Source organism: Cebus imitator, unplaced genomic scaffold, assembly GCF_001604975.1.
Source record: "Cebus imitator isolate Cc_AM_T3 unplaced genomic scaffold, Cebus_imitator-1.0 Scaffold89, whole genome shotgun sequence".
Taxonomy (NCBI): Eukaryota; Metazoa; Chordata; class Mammalia; order Primates; family Cebidae; genus Cebus; species Cebus imitator.
This window is the reverse complement of record NW_016107404.1, coordinates 2,446,732-2,464,447: the sequence shown is the minus strand read 5'-3', so window position 1 is coordinate 2,464,447 and position 17,716 is coordinate 2,446,732.

The window sequence follows — 17,716 nt, the reverse complement described above, 5'->3', positions numbered from 1 at the left end:
TCTATGATGTCCCGAATCTAACCTACTGTGGCACGTAATGTTATTCAGTTCACTTCGATTCAACCAATGTTACTGTACACTATTTTATCATGTGCACATCCAGTAAACATTATATTAACTCAAAAGTTAGTTAGAAATTATATTCCAGTGGAGAAGTCTAATACTATGAATGACTAGGCCTGCTAATTCATGCTTGTAGAGGTTATGGTAGAATATTCTTTGTGAAAATTTCATTTTGAAGAAGTAGAGTCTATTTTTATTCTTGTCTGGAGTGCATAATATGAAGCTTTTCATATCTCTGAAGCTTTAAATTAGAAGCCATTTTGGGTTGGCTTTTTAAAAGTCTCTCCCAGAAGAAGAAGAGTAAAAAGTCTTGCCTTTTATAATCATGCATCATCTTTCAGTCTACATACATCTATCAAATTTTTAAAAAATTCATAAAGAAAATCTAAAATATACTACTCGAGCAAACTTAGGCAACTATTGCACATTTTTGTAGGAAATTAGATTAGTCAAAATAAGACTTAGAGAATGTTCGAAATCTCTATCAACTGGATTTTTTGTTGGCTAATCAGAGGAGGATTTAAATTACCAAAAGGAGGGGTGGAGAAGAAAGAATCTCCTAACACTTAACTGCCTGCAGCTGCTATTTTAGCATCCAGCCAATAAAGATTTATAAACAATCCATTCTTTGTTTCATGCTGAGGTCCTTCAGTATACAGAAATGAGGATACAATTTAGCATGGTTACTTTCAACATAGGACCACTGGACCCAAATCTACAGTTTATGCAAAACAAAGAATGCAAAAATAGAAGTATGAGGGAAAATTGGTATTAAGAATTGAATGATATGATCACTTATACCCATCCCCAGCCTAGCCAGCTTAATATTTACACACTAATAGATATTTCTGCTTAGGCATTTAATCTGTACAGAAATTAGGTCAATAAGAGCGTCAGTTTTCTTTTTTTTTGCAAATGTACAGATTTGCTGAAAGCATCCAAAACTCTCCCAAATAAATTTAGTGTTCTTCCTCTTTTTAAGAATTGGGAGGTATACACATGATTGAGTAACTTAGAGAGTTAGACTGTAAGACATGAATACAGAATGGGCACAGTGGCTCATGCCTGTAAACCCAGCACTTTGGGAGGCCAAAGTGAATGGATCTCTTGAGCCCAGGAGTTTGAGACCAGCCTGGACAATATGACCAAACCCTGTTTCTACCAAAAATACAAAATTAGCCTGGTGTGATGGCACACACCTTCAGTCTCAGCTGTTTGGGGGCCTGAGATGAGAGGATCACCTGAGCCTGAGGAGGCTGAAGCCACAGTGAGCCATGATCACACCACTGGCCTCCAGCCTGGGTGACAGGGTGGAATCCTGCCCCACGTACTCCCCAAAAAAGACATGAGTACTAAGCATATGTATGTCATATGTAGAGAGAGTGTTCTATTGTGATTAGGTAAAATTAACAACAATGTTTGTCTAGCATGTTGAAAATTAAAGGTAATTATACTTAGGCTAAAGACAGGTAGACATAATTATCTGTTAACATTAACATTAATCATTTGTAGTTTTTACTATTGCTATACATATAATCTATTTCTTCTAAAAATAGCAAATAATTTTGACACTCTTTTATTCATTCATTGATCCATTTAATACATGTTTGTTGAATACTTTGCATGTGCCATGCACCCTGATAGGCAAGGAGAATACAAGTAATAGGACAGTTAGGATCCCTGACCACTGCATCTCAGTGGGTGAAACAAACAGTAAACAAACAACTAAAACAAATGAGTTTAAAACTGATACTCAAAGGATAAGAAGGAGTCAGCCATATGACTCCTTCTGGGCAACCAGCAATGACAGGAGCCAATGTGACTGGAGTTAGATGAGGGAGGGAGGTACCAGAAGCCTGGCCATGGGGGATTTGTCTAATATGGGAAAAGATTTGGAATTTATTCTGATACAATGGAAGTCATTAAAAGGTTTTGAATCAAGAGAGTGACACGAGATCATTTTTGTTTAAAAATAATCATCGCACTGGGCTCAATGGCTCACGCCTCTAATCCCAACACTTTCGGAGGCTGAGCCAGGAGGATGGCTTGAGGTCAGAAGTTTGAGACCAGCTTGGCCAACATGGTGACACCCCATCTTTACAAAAAAATGCAAAAATTAGTCAGACGTGGTGGCACACACCTGTAATCCCAGCTACTTGGGAGGCTGAGACATGAGAATTGCTTGAGCCTACTAGGCAAAGGTTACAATGAGCCGAGATTCCTCCACTGCACTCCAGCCTGGGGACAGACTGAGCCTCTGTCTAAACAACAAAATAAAAAAATAATAATCATTGCTATGGCTTGCATGTGTTCCTTAAACTTTATGTGTTGGAAACTCCATCCCCAATGTGGCAGTGTTGGGATGTGGTGCCTGATGGAAAGCCTGGCCAACGTGGTGAAACTCCAACTCTGCTAAAAATACAAAAATCAGCCAGGTGTGATGGCGGGTGCCTGTAATCCCAGCTACGCCTGAGGCTGAGACAGGATAGGCTCTTGAAACTGGGAGGCGGAGTTTGCAGTAAGCTAAGATTGCGCCACTGTGCTCCAAACTGCGCAACATAGCAAGACTCCGTCTCAAAAAGAAAAAAAGTTCCATTTTGGATGAATTATCCAACTGGAGATAACAGTAGGCAGTTAGATATTCAAGTTTGAAGCTCAAAAGCAAAGTCTAGACAACTAGAGATAAAACTTGAGGAATTGTTCAGTATATAAATTATAGGTAAATTCATGTAAATAGAAGATATAATCTAGGGTCTTATAACAAAGAAGGAAGAAGGACCAGAACGAAATCCTAAGAAATCCCAACATTCATAGGTTGAGAGAGGAGGAACTAGGAAATTAGACCAAGAAGGTGAGATAGAAGAAATATAGAACAGTAGGATTTGTGAAGAAGAAGGTTTTAGGAAGGTGAGTGTTCAGTCAATTAATATTAAACGTGCTGAAAATTCTAATGTAGCAGATACAATTAGTACTGACTAGGCCAAATAAAAAATTTAAGCTTTTTATTCCCACTATCCATTATTTATAATCAATATTACTGTTAATAGCTTTCCCTGTTTTTATAGACTAATAAATTACCTGTGCCGTCATCACACTTACCCACATTCCTACATCTTCACACAGGTTTTGGACCTTGCAATAAGATTCTGTTGCTTCCTCTTTACTTGTCTTCTACAAAACACTAGTTCTCTGCTCTATTTGTGTGCCCTACCAGCCAATCTGTTCCTTATCTCAACCATGACCCCAAGTTTTCAGAATTTGAACCCCGTGGTTGTAGATTGCTTGGGGAGGAAGATGTCATGGCCATTTTTGACAACTAAAGAGACCTGGGAAGGTAAGAAACAGAGTAAGCTTTGTGGGGCCAGAGTGGGTGGATCACCTGCGGTCAGAAGTTTCAGACCAGCCTGGTCAACATGGCAAATCCCCATCTCTACTAAAAATACAAAAATTAGCCAGGCGTGGTGGTGGGTGCCTGTAATCCCAGCTACTTGGGAGGCTGAGGCATGAGAATCGCTTGAACCCAGGAAGTGGAAGTTGTAGTAAGCTAAGATTGTGCCACTGGGGGATAGAGCAAGACTCTGTCCTCCCCCACCCCCCCAAAAAAAAAAAAAAAAAAAAAAAAAAAAGAAAGAGGCTAAGGTTGGTGGCACAGAAAATGGACACAGGGCACACAACTCAGATAAACTTTGTATTTCAAGCTCCTTAGGACAATGAATGAGAGGGAAAAGGCGTGAGTGAAGGAAAGGGGCTGGCTGAGTTTCCTAAAACTATTTAAAGTAGGGTTTATCTTTTTAAGCCAACTAAAACTAAAGCTTAGTAATCAAGCCCAGTACACTGTGGACAAGAATCAGTTAAACAGCAACCCCCTGGAAAAACAGCACACCCAAATGTTGCTAGGGAACAGCTGGAGAGAGACCATTTTAGGGAATATTTCAGTCTAGAAGTTGTTCTCTCCCCACCACGGATTAGACAGGCCTGTAAAACTCCTTCCAGCACATCAGACAAGATAAAGAAAGTATTTTTACAGATGAAAAGAATGTGATACCTTCCTCTTTTGCAAGGATATGTGAAGTAGCATATGGATGGGGAGGAGGACTGGCACTTACAGAAACAGTTGATGAAACATTGAATGTTTATGTCTGAAATTTGAACAGCTGGTTCCAGACTGAGAATTCACATCTGTAACATGTCTGCTGCTAGACAGGAAAGTGATTACTCTTCCATGGATTAGCATGGGATGCAGAAGAAATCGAAAGATGCCACAAACCTGGAATGACCTTGGAGGAAGATGAGCTGAATAGGAGTCAAACAGCCGCACTCTCTTGACCATACCCTGCCAAGCGTTCCCTCAGTTTTTCAGTGAGAAGGAATAGGTATTGGATTCCAAAAATGGTAGGTAAAGAGTTCTAAAAAGGTAAAGTGCTGGAGCCAAAAGATTGGTGAATGAGGACAGAGAAGCAGACAGAGGAGCCGAAGATGCAAATGACAAACTTCAAAATTTCCTTCTTAACATAATTCTTATATGATGTTTTTTGCACATTTCCTTTGTTCTAGCTCCAAAGAGGTATGTAGGTCTTTTCAAATTTGAGATAATACTCACTACATATTTTCTCCTCCCTCATACAACCTGTCCCATAAATCTTCCAAGGTCAAGGAAACCTGAGATACTATGTCATGGAATACTTGATTCAGGGAAAAAATATGATTTATCACTACAGCTAGATGTTTATAATCCAGGCAGTCATGCTAAATATGTTATTTGTTGATACTGGTGACTTGGCTGAAAGCATCTTCTCTCCAAGTTTTGAAGCCACCATTATGGCTGTGCGGTGGACAGAGAATCTGTGCTCAGGCTGGCTAGGGTGTCCTGTTTGAGGGTTCTCATGATTGGGTATTGGCTCCAGCTAATTAACTATTAGGATATTGGCAATATTAAGCTACCCATGGGATCCTTTATCAATCTTATTCCCTGAAACAGGAATCAAAAACACATATAAACCGGCCAGGCGTGGTGGCTCATGCCTGTAGTTCCAACACTTTGGGAGGCTGAGGTGGGCAGATTGATTACTTGAGGTCAGGAGTTCGAGACCAACTGGCCAACATGATGAAATCCCATCTAAAATACAAAAACTTGCTGGGTGTGGTAGCGTGTACCTGTAATCTCAGCTTCTGGTGAGGCTGAGGCAGGAGAATTGCTTGAACCCTGGAGGTGGAGGTTGCAGGGCGCTGAGATCATGCCACTGCACAGAGAGAGACTCCATCTCAAAAACAAAAACAAAAACAAAAACAAAAAAACCCTCCAAACCTGAAAACACATAGACAAGAGAATGTGGGGACTCTGAAATGTGTGAATGAACCAAAGCAAAATCCCCCCCATTCTGTCCCTGGTTCCACAGAAAAAAAGTGGCTGCCATGTCTACACTGGAAATTAAATCAATGCATGACTGAAAACAATGATGTGTTGGCATGAGGCTATATAATTAGCCAAAGAAAGCTTTTCTTAAATAAAGGGTGAAGAATGACATCAACTATTTGGGTTATCTAGCCACATTGCTTCAAGTTGGGCTTGTTTCCTGAAATCTTTTCCAAATCCTTTTGGATTCATTTTTATTATATTAGAAACTCTGCAATAAACCAGTTAGGAAAACAATTAAGAGAAAAACAAATAAAACACACACTAATCTTTTTGTTAGCTACATAATTTTGTTGACATTCCTCTTGATTTTAGAAGGCTGTTATTAAATGATAGCTTACATCAAGTTTACACTGAAAGAAGGAAAAAAGAATGAAAACATGTCTTATGAAGTTCACCAGTGTAGATAGTTTAAATTTAAAATAAAATGCCTTAATTGTGTGTCTCCACTATCCGAATGCCTTATCAACTAGATTTGTATCATGTTTTGTGGTATCTTTGTGTTTGTGTATGTATGTGTCTATCTAATTATCCATTTCTGTTATCTATATCATTTGAGTCAAAGTTCTTGCATTCTTTCTACATTTGCCAAATGTATAAAAAGACAAGTGCCCTAAAAGTGTACTTTTATATATAAGTGGGTTTTCTTTCTCCCAATGGCTCAAAAAACTATGTAGGTGGAATATTTGGCTTTATCTTGAATGAATCATCTTTAAAATCAATACTGATTCACGGTGAAAATGATCATGGGGGATTATTTTCATTTTTCCGTGTTGAACATACCATTCCAGAAGTCCTGTGTCAATTCCCAGCTTAGCCGCTGACTCATTCAGCCATATTTCCCTCCACAGGATGTGAGGAGGTGGTATGTCTGGGACCATAAACATCCCTAAGGCATCACCCCCACCTAACCCGGGGGCTTGACTGAGTTTTAAGAATCAGGGCCAGGCTCAGCCCTTGTGTTTCTGTATTGTCACCAGAAGCCTGAACAATAAATCATAAATCGTAAGAAAGATTGGGGGAATTATTTCCTTTTCCACACAGTTTTAAAGATGGGCATAATCAATTCCTTTTCTACACAGTTTTATACTCTAAATATTATAGCCCTCCTACCTTTTCTGCAACGTGGATATTTCTAAACTTTTACATGTAGTGTGGAAAGCACGTTGGAATTATGAACACATACAGATTGAGGAGCTTACAGTCCTTGAATCAGGTAAAAACCTGAACTGAAGAAAGTCTGTAAAGATCTGTATCATGGCCTTGTAGGGTAGTTGTTATATGGCGGACACCAATCGGATTTAATTGCTGCCCTCATTAGAAGAGAAAATTTGGATACACGAAGAGACACCAGGGATGCATGGGCACAGAGAATAGACCAGGGAGGACACAGTGAGAGGCTGGCCACCTGCAGGCCGAGGCAGGAGACCTCAGGAGAAGTGAAACTTGTCTGCACCGTAATCTTGAACTGCCAGCCTCCAGAACTGTGAAAATAATTTCTATTGTTTAAACACCCTGTCTGGTATTTTGTTATGACAACTCTAGCAAACTAATACAGTGGTGTAGTAAAAAAAAAAAAAAGCTCAGTTTTGAAATACAGTCATGAGTTGCTCAACAATGGGGTTATCTCCCAAGTAATGTGTTGTTAGGTGATTTTATCACTATGCAAACGTTGTAATGTGTGCTTCCATAAATCTAGACAGAATAGCCTGCTACACACGTAGGCTATAAGCTATGACCGGTTGCTCCTGGGCTACAAGCCTGCGTAGTATGTTACTGTACTGAATGCTGTGCTCAGTTGTAACATAATGGTAATTATTTATGTATCTCAACATAGAAAAGGTACAGTAAAAATATGGCATAGAAGATTATACAGTGGTACAACTGTATAGGACAGCTGCATTATAATCTTTGGAGACCACTGTCGTATTTCTGGTCCACCACAGATTCAAATGTCCTTATGTGGCACCTGACTGTACATGAATCTGAGTACAGCTTGCAGCACTAGTGTCATCTTGGAAAAGCTGCTTAAACTCTCTGAACACCAGTTTCCCCATGTAAATTAGGGATAACGATAACTACCTAATAAGATTATCTTAAAGAACAAATAAATCTACATAGTGAGGAATCTATATGATGAGGAAATGGGCACACAAAGTTTTAATAACTTGCCCACAAATGCTCTGCTGAGCTGTGGAAGGGCCAGCTACAAAGCAAGCTTGTCTGATCTGTAACCTCTACTCTCTCAAGTGCCTTTAAAAATATTTAGAAGATTTATATAGATTTTAGGAGTTGATCAGCCAGAGGCAGCCTTCCAAATTTGACCTGACCCACGCAGAGACTGGAGTAGCCCCTGATTCAAGTAGGTACTCAAGAAATGTTTGAGGGACTTTGCTTTCTGCTGGGAGAAAGGCGTAGAATTTTTCAATTAACCAGATTTGGATTTGAATCCACATTCCGTCACTTAGCTGGGTAACCTGGGGCACATAACTTAAAATCTGTGACCACTGATCCTACATATAAAACACTAGGAATATATTATGTTAGGTGCTCAGTACATCTTATTTCTCTTTGGAGAGTCTGACTCCAGACACAATTCCAAGTCTTTCTGAATATCAGAGTAATATATAAACAATGTGTGTGCTAGGGAGAGATGCGTTTGCTAGGGAAGGTCTGATGGAGAAGATGAAGCTATAATTACAATATTTATAATATTTATATTTCGATTGCTTATGGTTACTCACCAGATGATGAGTAAACAGGATGGCCTTTCTGAAGGAAAAGCAACTATACAAAGAAGTTAAAGACAAAGCTTGACCATCAGGCTGATACAAAGGATATTAATAACCCTGTCCTTGAAGTGCCATGTGAAATCTTGATTTCTAAATGGGGAAATAAGTAAAAGTAGAGATGAAAAAAGTAAAAATCTATTTATGCAAGAGAAAAATCACCACTAATTTGCTACAAACTTCCAGACATTTGTAACTTGGTGTATATTTCTATTTATATAATTACTTTCTGTGCATACGATTTGATAACTGCCTTTCTCCTAGGTCACAATAGTTTATGGACCTTTTTCCATATTTCCACATCATTAAATAATCCACTCAGCATTATTTTAAATGACTGAAAGGTATTGCATTGTTAGGATGTGCCAGGATTTTAAAACAAATCCTTTTTGTTGGACATTTAGGTTCAGCAAACTTTGTTTTTAAAAATCAAGAGCTGAATTATCTGGGTGTCCATCTGATTGACGACTTAGAGGTTCAGAGGATGAGTTGAGATAAACTGAGCTTGTGAATGTGAGCCTGCAGGGTGGGTGAAGACAGAATGCCTATGTGGGTACTGCAGAAAAAAAGTAGGGAAAGTGCAGCACTGTGAGAAATGCATTTCCACCTTAATTTTACTGGGAAAAAAAAATCAGTTTCAAGGCCTAATAGAGCATCAGTTATCTATATGCCGCTTGGAATCAGTGTATTTTCAGCATCAACTAAGGACTACTATTTTGAACTGTATCTCAAAAGACGTGGAGTAGAATCTCCAGATAACCTTTTTCAGTCTTAGCAACCGGAAAGAGAGAAATGACTTGGGTATTTATAAACCTTATAGATGATTGTGTGAAACTTGAGTGTTAAGATAAATGATCACAATTCTAATTACGCATTTTCTTATGAAAGTCATAGAGATATTTTTGAGGCAATTCATAATTTTTGGTATGGTAGTTATTATTCTCTTCATAAAGAGATAAGATGGGCATTTATTTCCTCTGCCCTTTAGATTCGTAAAACAAAAGTATCTTTTATGGAATCAAATACCCAGCTAGGAAAATGTGTCAGGCTTACCAATTAAGCTAAAAAATATGAAAAAGGTGATGTCTGTTTAGTTTCTCACAATATTTTCTTTTTCCCTGATCCCAGATCTGTGAGTCACTGTTCTGTGTGAAAAATATTTGGAGTGAGAATTATTCCTTGACAAGTTATGTTGTTAGACAAACTTCCCTGTCACTCAAAGCAATGACCCTTATCTCTTTCCTTACTGGAAGAATGTCTTGCAGAAGCACTTAATCTAGTCCAGAGTAATTTCAGAGGTTGACCACACTGCTCTCAAGTCATTTCGTAAATACCGCCACCTCATTTTAAAGAAAAGAACTTCTGTTTATTTTCTTGGTTAGTTGATGCTAGTAAGTCCCATCAGTTTGGTTCTACAAACAGAGGTCCTGACAATTTTATTAAGAGCCCTGACTTAATATAATGATTCCTGAAAAAAAAAGCCTAGATTAGAATATTTAAAAATTAAGTAAGTAGATAATATACAATTCTACCAGGAGGTAAAAGGATAGAATACCACAATTGCATCTCTTAGATCTATTATGAACATTAAAACCATCAGCCTGAACACTTGCTAGATTTTTTAACTATGCGATGTGTAGTTTTTAAAAAAATATTTTTACTTAAATATGCCCTCCTGTGTCCACTCACCTTCTCCATTCACATCGCCCTTTCCCCTACCTTCCAATAAGCAAATATATCTTAACTAATGTCAAGCCTTAAGAGATGTTTGTATTGACATTCTATTTGACTTTAAGGTAAAACTAGAAAATGTTAGGGGTCACCTAACTGGTGACATCACTCTCACTCTTTTTCTAGGTTTTTATTGTCACTGTTAACTGGCATGAAATGAGGAAATCTTATATCTGATAAAGCATTAATATCCAGAATATATAGGGAATTCTAAAATTCTACAATTACCATAAATGCCCTGATTCAGAAATGACAAAGGACTTGAATAGACACTTCTCCAGAGAAGTTATACAAATGGCCAATAAACCTGTGAAAAATGTTCAAACTCATTAATCTTTAGGAAAATGCAAATGAAAACTACAATGACATCTCACCTCACATTTAGGATGACTATTATAAGTAAAAACAAAAACAAAAACAAACAAACAAACAAGTGTTGGTGAGGATGTGGAGAAATTGAAACCCTTCTACACTGATGGTGAGAATGTAAAATGGCATGTCCACTATGGAGAACAGTATGGTTGTTCCTCAAAAAATTTAAAGTAGAATTACTATATGATTCATCAATTCTACTTCTAGGTTTACACCACAAATAACTGAAAGCAGGGCCTTGAAATATAGTGAAATTGAATTGAAATGTCGCAAAATTGAAATGAAAGCAGGATATTGAAACATCTCTGGAAGAGAGATTTGTATGCCCAGGTGATAGGTTTGGCTCTGTGTCCCCACCCAAATCTCATGTTGAATTGTAATCCCCAAGGTTGCAGGAGGGACCTGGTGGGTGATGATTAGCTCATATGTGGCGGATTTCCAGCTTGCTGTTCTCCTGATAGTGAGTGAGCTATCACAAGATCTAGTTGTTTAAATGTGTGTAGCACTTCCTCCTTGCTCCCTCACTTCCTCCTGCTCCACCATTTGAAGAAGGTGCTTGCTTCCCCTTCTCTCTTCCACCATGATTGTAAGTTTCCCAAAGCCTCCCCGACTATGCCTCCTGTACAATCTGTGGAACTGTGAGTCAATTAAACCTCTTTTCTTTATATTATTACCCAGTCTTGGGTAGTTCTTTATAGCAATGTAAGAATAAACTAATACAGAAAATTGGTACCAGAAAAGTGGGGCATTCCTATGAAGATATCTGAAAATGTGAAAGTGACTTTGGGTAATGGGCAGAGGTTGGAACAGTTTGGAAGGTTAAGAAGAAGATAGGAAGATGAGGGAAGGTTAAGAACTTCCTAGAGATTTGAATGATTTTGACTAAAATGCTGATGGTAATATGTACAATAAAGGCCACGCTGAGGTGGTCTCAGATTGAGATGAGGAACTTATTGGAAACTGGAGCCAAGGCCACTCTTGCTATGCTTTAGCAAAGAGACTGGAAGCATTGTGCCCCTGCTTGGGATCTGTGGAAATTTGAACTTGAGGGAGATAATTTAGGGTACCCTGGTGGAAGAAACTTCTAAGCAGAAAAATCATTCAAGAAGTGACCTGGCTGCTTCTAAAAGCCTATGCTCATTTGCATAAGCAAAGAGAACTTATATTTAAAAAGAAGCAGAGCACAAAAGTTTAAAAAATTTGTAGCCTGACTGGCAGAAAAGAAAAAATCATTTTCTGGGAAGAAATTCAAGCCGGTTGCAGAAATTTGCATAAGTAAGGAGGAGCTGATTGTTAATAGCAAGATAATGGGGAAAATTACTCCAGGGCATTTTGGAGACCTTCACAGCAGCCCCTCCCATCACAGATTTGGAGGCCTAGGAGGGAAAAATGGTATTGTGAGTCAGGGCCAGGGCCCTGCTGCTTTGTGCAGCCTCAGGACATGGCACCCTGCATCCCAGCCACTTTAGCTCCAGCCATGGCTAAAAGGGGCCATGGTATAGCTTGGGCCATTCCTTCAGTAGATGCAAGCCCCAAGCCTTGGTGGCTTCCATGTGGTATTGAGCTCACAGGTGCACAGAAGACAAGAGTCGAGGTTTGGGAGCCTCTGCCTAGATTTCAAAGGATGTATAGAAACACCTGGATTTCAGGGAGAAGTCTGCTGCAGGAACACAGCCTTCATGGAGAACCTCTACTAGGGCAATGCAGAGGGAAAATGTGGGATTAGATCCCCCACACAGAGTCCCAACTGAGGCATTGTCTAGTGGAGCTGTGAGAAGAGGGCCACCATCCTTTGACCCCAGAATGGTAGATCTACCAACAGTTTACACTGTGTACCTGGAAAAGCTGCAGGCACTCAACACCACCCTGTGAAAGCAGCCTTGGGGTCTGTACCCTGCAGAGCCACAGGGGCAGAGCTGCCCAAGGCCTTGGGAGCCCACCCCTTGCTTGTATCAGTGTGACTTGGATGTGAGTCATGGAGTCAAAGGAGATTATTTTGGAGTTTTATGGTTTAATGACTGCCCTGCTGGATTTTGGGCCGACATAGTGCCTGTAGCCCCTTTGTTTTGGCCAATTTCTCCATTGTGGAATGGGAGCATTTACCCATTGTTTGTACCCCAGTTGTATCTTGAAAATAACTAACTTGTTTTTCGTTTTACAGACTCATAGGCAGAAGGGATTTACCTTGTTTCAGATGAGACTTTGGACTTGGACTTTTGAGTTAATGCTGGAATAAGTTAAGACTTTGGGGGACTATTGGAAAAGCATGATTGGTTTTGACATATGAGAATGACATGAGATTTGAGAGAGGCCAAGGGCAGAATGATATGGTTTGGCTCTCTGTTTCCACTCAAATCTTACGTTGAATTGTAATCCCTGGTGTTGGGGGAGGAATCCGATGCGAGGTGATTGAATCATGAGGGTGGATTTCCCCCTTGCTGTTCTTGTGATAGTGAGTGAGTTCTCATGAGATCTGGTTGTTTTAAAGTATGTATCGCTTCCCCTTTGCTCTGTCTCTTCCTCCTGATCTGCATGTGAAGAAGATGCTTGCTTCTCCTTCACTCTTCCACTATGATTGTAATTATCCTGAGGCTTCTCCAACTATGCTTCCTGTGCAGCCTGTAAACTGTGAGTCAAGTAAACCTCTTTTCTTTATAAATTACCCAGTCTCAGGTAGTTTTTTATAGCAGTGTGAGAACAAACATTATTCGAAATAGCCAAAAGAGGGAAGCCACCCAAGTGTCCATAGACTAGATGAAAGGATATCCAAAATATATAGTAAAATAAGCCAATCATTAAAAAGACAAATACTGTGTGATTCCACTTATATGAGGTACCTAGAGTAGAGAAAGATCATAGAGATAGAAAGTAGAATGGTGGTTTCCAGGGGCTAGAGGTAGAGAGGAATGAGGAGTCATTGCAGTTTTATAAGATGAAAAGAGTTCTAGAGATGGATGGTGATGATGATTGCACAATGATATGAATGTACTTAATGCTACAGAACTGTACACTTAAAAATCGTTAAGACAGTAAATGTTATATGTATTTTACTAAAATTTAAAAATATTAGAAAAAAATGAGGGATTTTATACCCTTTTTAAGCAACATTTTAATTCCATTTTTGTTCATTTTAATAGTAGTTTTTATTTTCATTCGACCTGACTTATCCAGTAGATGTGTTTGATAGTTGCTTTGCATTATGTAACATTTCGGCAATAAATCTCTAGTGAAAATATTTCATTTTCATGATGATGCTTACATATGATGGGGTGATGATAAAATTATCATAGGTGCTCATAGAATCTGTTAACAATGTTTCAATGATAAGCGTGGGCAAACTAGGCCTGGAGTCCTCTAATTAGCTAGGATGACTAGTTAACAAGCAGACAAGATCAGGCAAGTAGTTTTATGTCCACATGCTTGCATGAGGAAGTGGCTGAAGGGTGGAGTGTGTATTTTGGTCAAAAGAATGTTTAGTGATGTTTTCTTTTCCATGTTGGTTATAATTCAGCCATCCCAGAAATCTAAATATATTCAGAAGCATTGTTGGTTTTGAAAACACTGATTATTTTTGTTCATATGTCTAATAAACATTACATGGCCCTTCTTGACTATAAAAAAAAATCCAACTTAGCCAAAAGAGCCCTAACTGGAATGATTTATGTGCACTCAATATCAGGAATAAAAGTTTTATTGGTTTTAGCCAGTAAAATAATTTTGTGTTTTGGGAATCATTTTTCAAAATGCTTTATTTTCTAAACACATCACCCAAAAATACTGGGGATGGATTATTGAAATATCAATAATTATCATTGTGTTTCTCTAGTTTGGCTAAATGGAAACAAAGACAATACATACAAACTATAGTGGAGCTTGAGAGTTTAAAACCAATTCCTACAGTTCAAGATGCTTTAATTTTAAGTATAGTGCTAGGAATATCTCTGCCACTTCACTGGAAATTTGCTCTTGAGTCCTATAGAATGTCTTTACGTGAGTTGATGCACACTCCTCAGTTGATAATTCCCTCAATGACTACCCGAAATCGCTGATTTTCAGATAGTCACGTAATGCACAGACATCTCTACATTCCATAGAACAATTTGAAGAATTCTCAAGGGGCATAGCTGAAGGGGGAAGAAAATTCTTCATTTTAGATGACACATATGAAAGCATTGTCAATCCTGGTGTCATTATGCTTCGAGAGGAAAAAAAAAACAGAAACGGACTGCTTTGTTGTTTTAAAAAGTTATAAAGATAGTTGATGTTTATAAATTCAAACACATTAGAAATCTAAAGTGAAAGTGCAAGTCTTCTTTGATCAATCCCGTGCTCTAAAAGTAATCACCTTAAGAGTTTGGCATATATATTTTTCTAGATATTTTGTTTGGCTTCTGAAAAAAAAATATGTATTTATCTAGCTTTTACAAAAATAGAATTAAAAACACATACTTTTCTGTAACTTACTTTTTATCATTTGATAATGATACAAAGAAACCTGCACAGAGAACTGCCCATTCATTTTCATGTATGTAAAGTGTTTCATTTTAACGAATGTCCTACAACATGCATAACTCATTCCTTTTTGATGGATATTTAAACAACATGCTGGTTATTTTCTGCTTGCCTGTTTTACAGCTTATTCTCTGCTTTAACCTATAGTTCTTTATGTTCTAGGATGGCGAACCTTGGCCTCTGGTTGGGTTTAGCTGTTAGGAAGCATGGTGGATCTGGAGTTGGGGGCAAGGGGTCATGATATTTCTTCCATTTCTTTCTTCACTGAGCTGCATTTTCTGGAAGTGATGGAGCTGTTCTAAACATAATTCCTTCACCATGCTTTCACTCTGGTTCTATTAACATAGTTTCTTTTTTGCCTAGAGGTGGTGATGGCTTCCAGCTGTTGCTAATCTGTATGACTTACTGTCTCCTACAGGGTCCTATAACCAGTGATGAGCTAGTACATTTTTAGGATTTGGCAATTTCTGTGGGAATAAATACTTTTGCAGTTTCTGATTTCAAGATACCAACTTAAGGTCACCAAATATAATGGTGGCAAGAATTGTGCACCAGAACACCACCACCCTTATCCATGCTGACACCTTCATAAATTAGTCACTTGGTTAACTTGAACTGAGTTGTTTCCTCTCATAATTCTGACTGCCATAAATGATTTCCATTTCTTTTTCCTCCCTCCCTCCTTTCCTTCCTTCCTTCCTTCCTTCCTTCCTTCCTTCCTTCCTTCCTTCCTTTCATCCCTCCTTCCTTCCTTCATCTGCCTCTCTTTCTTTCCTATTACAAGTAACAGTAAAGCAGCAAGCTTTCTTCTATGTATGCCTTTGCACATATGAACAAGTATTGCTAGAGGTTAAATTCTGAGAACTGGGCTGAAAGTATGTCAATTCAGTATTTTCATAGATATCACTTAATTGCTTAATAAAAACTTATATTAATTTATAGGTCCTCAAAAAGCTTCAAAAATGCCTCTTTCTGCATAAGCTCATCAACAGCACATATTTTTAAATTTTTAAAATTATTTTCAATAGATTAAAAATGATCCCTTTTTGTATTTACTTGTATAATATCATTTTTGTGGCTGAAAATCATTATATAATTTAGCATTTAATAAATTTTTGCTGCATGTATGTGAATTGGGGGACACAATAGGCAGGTACCTGAATTCTCTTGGAAATTTAATGAAGGGTCAGTGGCTGCTCCACTGTCAGGAGTAAAGGAGAGATAGTCATTAGTTTGCCTAGGAAATGGCTGTGTGAATGTTTCCCATTGCTGTGATCTGAACTGGTTGTTCCCTCAAAATAAATATGTTGATGCCCTAACCCAATGTGGCTGTAGATAGGGCCTATAGGATGCAAGGTTAAATGAAGTCATAAGAGTGGGGCTCTAATCCAATAGGATTGTGGTCTTGTAAAGAAGAGAAGTCTCTCTCTCTCTCTCTCCCTCTCTGTGATGTTCTCATGTGAAGACACAGATTGAAAGCAATCATCCAGCAAGGAAGACAAGTCCTTACCAGAACCCAACCTTGCTGACACCTGATCTCACACAGCCCCTGGAACTGTGAAAAAAATAAACTTCAGTTGAGTAAACCACCTAGTCTATAGTTTTTCTCTTAAGGAAGCCTGAGCTGACTAAGATACCCATGGATCAGAGGTGAGCAATTCGCAAGAGAGAACCAGCATGGACATGTTTTAGATCCAGGCCAAAAGGACTATATGGAGGTGGTCTGCTAGACTCCTAAGGGGTTGCAGAAGAAGACAGTGACAACTCAGGAATGGGAATATCCCAGTAATGAGCGTTCTTGAAAGAATCCATGAAAGTACCCAGAGAAGAGTCAGTTTCAAATATCTTTTATGTCTAGAAAAGCGTAAAGGTATCTTATGATAGCAGTGGTTCATGTTTTCATCTACAGATGGAGAACTTCACTCACCAAATATATTTTACTGGAACAGCTAAAGACAAAATTAGCACTTTAATTCAGTGTCATAGGTCCAAAGTATTCAAATAAGTGACCCCCAAATGGAACTCTCTAGCCCAGATTTTCTTGTGGATTCCTCACCTATCATTTTGAAGCCTAGGCTTCCCACCTCTCTTCTCACTGTTTAAGATATGTTTCAAAATGCAATCTTTCAACATCAGAATTTACTTTCCCTATTCTCCTCCAACCAAGTCCCCATCAAAGGTCAAGAAAGAGAACTGTTTCCATGCTGCTGCTTATTTTATAAATTTGGGAGCCAGAGTCATCTTTGTGCTTTCTTCTCACTTACCTGCTCTCCACCCCCAAATAAATTCTATGGGTTAAAACTCCTAAATATACTTCACACGACCCACATCTCATTATCATTCCTGAGACCCAGCCATCTTTATCTTCTGTCTGGCCTCTTGCATTGACATATTCACTGGTCTCCTGCGTCCTCTTTGGCTCCTTCAAGTCTATTTTCTTACATAGTGGCCAGCGTGATCACAAAATAGTGATTTGGTCATGCCTCTTCCATAAAGCCCTCTAAATTGGTCTTGAGATAAAGACCCAAATCCTGAATATCATCTGTGAAGCCTTTAATTTCCAACACTGGCCAACACTGCCATCACTACTTTCCCATCTTCCCATCACTCACCACCCAGTGGCCTTCAGTTTAAACTTGATTTCTTTCTTGATTCCCCCAAACCAAACTACTTTCCTCTTCTATGCACTCTAATAGTATTATATTTCCCATACTTTTATGACCATTTTGTACTTGTAATTAAATAGATATTTATGTAATTATTTATTTACTTTAATGTTAAGTAGATATTTATGTCATTATTTCTTTTTTTTTTTTTTGGAGACGGGGGTTCGCTT